General features: G+C 43.5%; 1 non-coding gene across 1 annotated transcript; it reads left to right on the top strand.

Moving 5' to 3' along the window:
* The first annotated feature begins 2,693 nt into the window (after positions 1-2,693).
* On the top strand, positions 2,694-2,766 carry trnai-gau. Its single transcript has one exon. It is a non-coding gene; the product is annotated as a tRNA-Ile (tRNA).
* Positions 2,767-6,758: the final 3,992 nt, after the last annotated feature.

Genomic DNA, 6,758 nt, shown 5'->3' with positions numbered 1-6,758 from the left:
ATAATTCCAATCGGGTAACTAGACAAGTTCCTGCATTTCACCTGCAGGAACTATCATTTCACCTGCACTAACATAGAGCCATTAGATATGAACAGCACTGAAAACACCGTCTTCGGTCGAATGTGTCCATTCCGAACAGATATCCTCAACTGATCCAGCCGCGATTGCATGCCCTTGTCCCATGTCTCTCCAAACCCTTCCTATTCAAATACACGTCCAGATTTCTTAAATGTATTGGAATTATACCATCCATCACTAGCTCGTCTGGCAACTTATTCCAGAAACGCACCAGCCTCTGCGTGCAGCCGTTGCCCCTCACTGCCTTTCGAATTCTCACCCTCCCACAACAGATTTATACCCTCTGGTTCTGCNNNNCCAGCTCGTCTGGCAACTTATTCCAGAAACGCACCAGCCTCTGGGTGAAGCCGTTGCCGCTCACTGCCTTTCGAATTCTCACCCTCCCACACCAGATTTAGACCCTCTAGTTCTGCACTGCACCACCTGAGCGAAAGGAATTTGTCTATTCACCCGATTCATGACCCTCATGATTGAAAAACCTCCGTAAGATCAGCTCCGAGCCTCTGAAGCGCCAGGCAAAATAGTGAGAGAGTGTTCAGCCTGTAAACGTTTGCACCTTTTCCATTTTCAAATGTAGGATGTAGCATGCTGTCTGAAGCAATCATCTTATCAGCTGACCTGTCGCTGACAAACGCTGCAGGAAGGCGTGATAACTTGCTAAATATGCTGACAAACGAAGATTTCATAAGCAACATGAGTCATTGAGCAAAACGTGCAATTGAGTTCTGAGCTGTTCTAGATTAGATTACATTACAGTGTGGAAACAGGCCCTTCGGCCCAACAAGTCCACGCCGACCCGCCGAAGCGCAACCCACCCATACCCCTTACCTAACACTTCGGGCAATTTAGCATAGCCAATTCACCTGACCTGCACATCTTTGGACTGTGGGAGGAAACCGGAGCACCCGGAGGAAACCCACGCAGACACGGGGAGAACGTGCAAACTCCACACAGTCAGTCGCCTGAGGCGGGAATCTCTAGCGCTGTGAGGCAGCAGTGCTAACCACTGTGCCATCGTGCCGCCCAAAGCAACACCAAAGCAAATGCGTCGTTCGGGAGCAGAAAGAATCTCACTGTTAGATTGCAATTCAAATGCATTTGGCATAAGGTTCGTAGCAGTTTATCAGCAGCACATAACCCTGACTCCAAAGGTCTGTGAGTATCCAGAAGAACAGTGAGCGATCGGTGAAGGTACGTTTCTCCAGACGATATTTGTCAATATGACAAGCTGCAGCTGAGCTGGTGGCATTGCGATTAAAATTGCATGCGTCCGGACATTGTGCTTAATTTTGGATAGCAGAGCAAATGGTTAACTCGAGTATGGGCGTTCGGAAAAGTAAATGCTTTTTTTTGTTGAAAAGCTTTGCAACGAAATGAAATACTTCAGAATATGGTGCGATCGAGATGAAGCAAAAAATTAAAAAGATAAATAAAATAATTGAAATAAAATTACCTGAAGTTGTTTGAATTCAACAACTTGAGACAATTTTACTTCATTGATTTTATTTATCTTTTTTATCATTTCACCTGCACTATCATCGAGCTCATTAGATATGGACAGCACTGAAAACACAGTCTTCGGTCGAACTCGTCCATTCCGAACAGATATCTTCAATTGATCCAGCCGCGATTGCATGCATTTGTCCCATGTCTCTCTAAACCCTGCCTATTCAAATACACGTCCAGATTCCTTAAAAGTATTGGAATTTTACCATCCATCACCAGCTCGTCTGGCAACTTGTTCCAGAAACGCACCACCCTCTGCGCAGCCATTGCCCATCACTGCCTTTCCAATTCTCGTACTCCCACACCTGATTTATACCCTCTAGTTCTGCACTGCCACACCTGAGCGAAAGAAACTTGTCTATTTACCCGATTCATGCCCCTCATGATTGAAAAGCCTCCATAAGCTCCGCTCCCAGCCTCTGACACGCCAGGCAATATAGTGAGTGTGTGTTCAGCCTGCAACCGTTTGCACCTTTTCCATTTTCAAATGGAGGATGTAGCATGCTGTCTGAAGCAATCATCTTAGCATCTGATCTGTCACTGACGACCGCTGCAGGAAGGCGTGATAACTTGCTAAATATGCTGTCAAACGAAGATTGAATTAGCAACATGAGTGATTGAGCAAAACGTGCAATTGGCGTCTGGGCTGTTGCTGACACCAAAGCAACTGCGTCGTTCGGGAGCAGAAAAAATCCCACTGTTAGATTTCAATTCAAATGCATTTGGCATAAGGTTCGTAGCAGTTTATCAGCAGCACATAACGCTGACTCCAAAAGTCTGTGAGTATCCAGAAGAACAGTGAGCGATCGTTGAAGGTACGTTTCGACAGACGATATTTTTCAACATGACAAGCTGCAGCTGAGCTGGTGGCATTGGGATTGAAATTGCACGCGTCCGGACATTGTGCTTCATTTTGAATATCAGAGCAAATGGTTAAGTCGAGTATGCGCGTCCGGAAAAGTAAATGCTTTTTTTTTCGTTGAAAAGCTTTGCAACGAAAGGAAATACTTTAGACTATCGTGCGATCGACATGAAGCAGAAAATGAACAGCCGCCGTGGTTGTGAGCACCGGCAATATAGGCATTTGGTTTGGCCATGTGTGCTGCGTTGGTCGGTGAGCTCAGCTGGTGAGAGCGTGGTGCTGATAACGCCAAGGTCGTGGGTTCAATCCCGCACTGACCAGGTAAGGCATTTCCGTCGTTAGCAGGGCTGTGTCAGTGTTCGCCGTGGCTTTTATTTTCACCGTCTGCAAGAACTTGTCACATGGTCGGTTGAGATGTGTATTCATTCGAAAGACGACCATCGCTGTCATGGAACATCAACCCGCTGGTCCTATGCCGGATCTCAGCTGCGTTGTTATTTTTTCCAAACAACGTGCTCCACCAAACCTGCGCAATAAAACATTTGACAGGGATAGACACACGACTTGATCGCCGTACCCATGATCACTGCTGGATGTTGTCTGCAGCGAATCAATCAGTCTTAATTGTTTTCACAAACAAATGCAAAGCATGAAATATATGCAGTATTAAGTAGACCTGGCACAGTCTCGGAGCAGAACCAGAGTTCAGGCTTCAATTCAAATCAAAGATTCGTTCATGTTATTTTCCTTGATCTCTGTTAATACTTGTCACGCGACTTCCAGAGGCAATTCATTCGCTTGCCCACCTCTCATGCATCGAAGCTGGAGTTATCATGACACCAGCAATATCATAGAGCCATTAATAAAATAAAATTACTGCGGGTGCTGGAATCTGAAACCAAAAGAGAAAATGCTGGAAAGTCTCAGCAGGTCTGGCACCATCTGCAAGGAGAGAAAAGAGCTGACGTTTCGAGTCGAACTGATCCTTTGTTAAAGATAAAAAAGGGGGAGAATTAGGGAGCTGTTTACACCAGGCTGAGAGATGGTGAGTCAGGGCTCCAGATGCAAAGGTGATAATGATAGTGCATGGAGAGATCGAAGGTAGATTAGGAGCCGTGAATGACGCAGGCTGTTGCCAGTGCTATGTGACAAAATATGTGGGGGATGGGTGAAGCAGAGACAAAATGGAAAACATAACGAAGACCATGTTTCACTCTTGTAACCTCGAATTTGTAATGGATCAACCTGATAATCTCTTCCTTATAGGTGAACGCCATCATTGCAGGAATCAGTTGAGGGACCCATCTCTGAGCTGCTTCCAATGTTACAATATCCTTTCCTCTGTGAGGAAAACTAAACTGCACACTCCTCCAGGTATGATCTCATCAAGTTACTGTAGATCAGTGGCAACACAGAATCTGCTCAAGTGTTGCTGAGAAACAACAATATGAATTAACTATTGTTTGAAGTGATACATCAAACTGAAAAATGCAATGCAAATTTTGAGTAAGTCATAAATCAGGAAATTAGATGAACAGGTTTGTCGGTCCTGCATGAATAACGGACAGCTTCAAATTACAGCTGAGCTGAGCTAATCCAAGCGAATGCCCGTTCTGGGAGAAATGGAATTCTTGAGCGTGTGTGCTTTGTTTTGAATTAACAAGATGTTGACACTTATTTAGAGAAGAGGCTATTTTGGAATTGGGTGCTGCATATTCAGAGTAGCTAATTGAAAACCTTTGGGTTGGAATACATTTTGGGAATAGCGATCACAACATATGATTTTTAATAGACACTTTAAAAACACAACATTTGTTTTTGTTTGAATTTACGGTTATAAACTCGTGTCATGCAAGCTATGATGTTGTGTGAGGCACATCGACTCCTGTAAATGGCAATAGTACATGGAAAGGATTTACAAAAATTAATGACAGGTAAACACTGGCTTTTTAAAATGAACAGTGTAATACGAACAATACACATATACCCACATCAGTGCAAACAACAAAATGGTAAGATGGCTAAACGATATTTAACAATATAAGTTAAAGATTGCATTAGATCAAAGGAAGTGGCTCACACAAATGCCAGGTTTTGAGGAAATCCTGGATTTGAAGACATTTCGGTCCCAGCAAAGGACGATCATTGCTCTGATTTGGACCAGAAGAAGAATTCAACCAGCAACAAACAATTTGTCGACCAAAGGCTTCCATCGATATTTGAAAAAAAAGTGAAGACGGGCAAATATGGAACAGTGAATATCGGATTACGTCATTATTTTCGCAGAGAATTGCAAAATTTCAGCGAAACGAAACAGTCACTTTCATGTCTATCTTCATACAGACAAAATTATCTAATGTGGAAATTCTGTTCTCTCGAGATTCAAAAATATCAGAGGTGATGGCAGTGAAAATTCACACAGTGGCGACTGACGATCATCGGAGCATGGACAAGTGCAAGCAGTCAAAGTTCACAAGAATGCCAAGGTATTCTGCACATACGTCAAGCGGAACAGAACAACCAGGAACAATTAGCGCCCATGAGAACCCAAGCGGACAACCCGTTTATGAAGCTGTAGAACTTGATAGTTTGTTACATGACCACTTCAAATCTGTTTTAAGTGGACAAAGGAGGATGGAGGTACAGCAGTAAACAAGATGGACTATGAAGCTCTTGAGGAGAAAGTGAGGACTGCAGATGCTGGAGATAAGAGCTGAAAATGTGTTGCTGGAAAAGCGCAGCAGGTCAGGCAGCATCCAGGAAACAGGAGAATCGACGTTTTGGACATAAGCCCTTCTTCAGGAATGAGGAAAGTTTGTCCAGCAGGCTAAGATAAAAGGTAGGGAGGAGGGACTTGGGGGAGTGGCGTCAGAAATGTGATAGGTGGAAAGAGGTCAAGGTGAGGGTGATAGGTCAGACTGGGGTGGGGGCGGAGAGAGGGATCTAAGTGAGAGTACTGCGAGAGGGATCGATTTCCAAACAAAACCCTGCAAGTTATGCTGTAGCTTTATCACATGCATTTTCACCTGGAGAATTATGCATATTTTTCTTACTTGATAAATAATGTAACAGCACTGTTCAGGACGTGGATGAGTTTCACTAAATTGATTTTGGAGTCAAGAGCGTTGGCTTCTGAGCACAGACTGAGTCGCTGAGACGATACTCATTCGAATTTAGAACAATGGGGGAAATCTTATCGCCACATCTAAAATTATGAAGGGAATAGGGCAATAGTTAATGGAGAAGCAGAGAGGTGATTTCTACGAAGTGATATGTCTTCAAAATAAAGGGATGAATATTTGCGACTGTGTTGAAGAAGTGATTAATTGCCCAAAGGATTGAGAATCTGTAAGTTTCCATGCATCTGAATCAGTTGAGTCCATCAAATTGTATGCATGTAAGACAAAGTTAGATCAATATTTGAACAATTCAGAAATTCAGGCTTTTTGCGAGGTGGCAGGGAAGTTGATTAGAACCCCGGAAAGATCAGCTGTGATCTTATTGAATTGTGAATCAGGCTCGAGGGGGCCACTTGGTCTACTTCTACTCCTTATCTTTCTTGGGTTAGCACGTAGAACATAGATGACAGACCCTTCGACTGCCGATGCTGCAGCGACCTGCAAAGCTAATCTGAAGTCCATTTTAAATGTACTATCCCATTTTCATCCATGTTTCTCCAATGATCATTTAAATGCCGTTAAACCTGGCCAGTATATTACTGTTGCAGATAGGCCATTTCACGCTCTTAGTACTCTCTGAGTAAAGAAAGTATCTCTGACATCTGTGCAATATCTAACAACACACAAGTTATATCTACACCCCTCATTCTAGGCATCGCCATTCCATGAAGAAGGCTCTCACCCTCCACCCGATATAACCTTTTGATTATCTTATACGTCTCAATTGAGTCACATCTCAAACGTCTTCTACAGAACAGAAGCAGCCTAATTCTCAGCGTTTCCTCGTAACACCGTCCGTCTACACCAGACAACATCCTGGTAAATCTCCTCCGAATCATTTCCAAAGTTTCCACATCCAGCCTACAATGTGGTAACCAGAACTACCGCAATACTGCAAGCATATTCGCAATAGAATACTATACACTTGCAGCATCTCCTCGTGCCTCCGAACCTCAGTAACTACAAGCTAAATTTGAGATTTAGACGATGTGCAACAGCAAGTGTTAAAAGGAAAAAAAAATAACAAACAGGCTTTTCTATATTCGGGAGTTCATGCTTGACGTTCAATGTGGGTTGTTTTTCGATCAAAAGATCCTGTGCAGGAATTGGTTCCAGCAAAGTCTGGACAAGAC

Source organism: Chiloscyllium plagiosum, unplaced genomic scaffold, assembly GCF_004010195.1.
Source record: "Chiloscyllium plagiosum isolate BGI_BamShark_2017 unplaced genomic scaffold, ASM401019v2 scaf_358, whole genome shotgun sequence".
In the NCBI taxonomy this organism is placed as follows: Eukaryota; Metazoa; Chordata; class Chondrichthyes; order Orectolobiformes; family Hemiscylliidae; genus Chiloscyllium; species Chiloscyllium plagiosum.
Note: the sequence above shows the minus strand (reverse complement) of the source record. Positions and strands in the feature narration are given on the sequence as shown.